The sequence below is a fragment of the Sinocyclocheilus grahami genome, unplaced genomic scaffold (genome assembly GCF_001515645.1).
Source record: "Sinocyclocheilus grahami isolate Dianchi unplaced genomic scaffold, SAMN03320097.WGS_v1.1 scaffold1138.1, whole genome shotgun sequence".
Taxonomy (NCBI): Eukaryota; Metazoa; Chordata; class Actinopteri; order Cypriniformes; family Cyprinidae; genus Sinocyclocheilus; species Sinocyclocheilus grahami.
This window is the reverse complement of record NW_015506317.1, coordinates 263,616-264,579: the sequence shown is the minus strand read 5'-3', so window position 1 is coordinate 264,579 and position 964 is coordinate 263,616. Positions and strand designations below refer to the sequence as shown.

The following is a 964-nucleotide window of genomic DNA, read 5'->3' as shown; positions in this document are numbered from 1 at the left end:
ATAATGGCTCTCACTGTGGTTCGCTGGAGTCCCAAAGCTTTAGAAATGGCTTTATAACCTTTTCCAGACTGATAGATCTCAATTACTTTCGTTCTCATTTGTTTCTGAATTTCTTTGGATCTCGGCATGATGTCTAGCTTTTGAGGATCTTTTGGTCTACTTCACTTCGTCAGGCAGGTCCTATTTAAGAGATTTCTTGATTGCGAACAGGTGTGGCAGTAATCAGGCGTGGGTGTGGCTAGAGAAATTGAACTCAGGTGTGATAAACCACAGTTTTAACAGGGGGGCAAACACTTCTTCACACAGGGCCATGTAGTTTTGGATTTTGTAACAATAAAAACCTTCATTTAAAAACTGGATGTTGTGTTTACTTGTTATCTTTGACTAATATTTAAATTTGTTTGATGATCTGAAACATGAAAGTGTGACAAACATGCAAAAAAATAAGAAATCAGGAAGGGGGCCGACACTTTTTCACACCACTAGGTGTGAAATAGTGGGTTTAACATCAAAACATTTAACATTTAACATCAAAATGTAAAGTCTAACCTTAAAATGCATGCTTTTTATGTACCCTTCTCACTTGAAATTCTTTGGTGAGTTAATAAGAATATTGGTAACACGTTAGTGTCCAGTTCTCACTATTAACTAGTTGGTTATTAGCATGAATATTACTGGGATATTGGCTGTTTATTATTACTTAAAAAGCATATATTAAAGGGGTCATATGATGCGATTTCAAGTTTTCCTTTCTCTTTGGAGTGTTACAAGCTGATTGTGCATAGATAAGGTCCCTGAAGTTGCAAAGACTAAAGTCTCAAAACCAAAGAGATATTCTTTATCAAAGTTAAGACTCTGCCACGCCCCCCTAAAACAGCTCGTTCTAACACGCCCCCACATATCTACCTCACTATGTGGAAATATTTGCATAATGCCGCCCAAATGTGCACGCAAAGAAAGAAGG

The 964-nt window shown here is 37.2% G+C and overlaps 1 protein-coding gene across 1 annotated transcript in view; it reads left to right on the top strand.

Moving 5' to 3' along the window:
• The window catches only part of dmac2 (distal membrane arm assembly component 2), a 28,467-nt gene that overhangs the window by 5,728 nt on the left and 21,775 nt on the right, over positions 1 to 964 (top strand). The gene's annotated exons all lie outside the window — the stretch shown is intronic.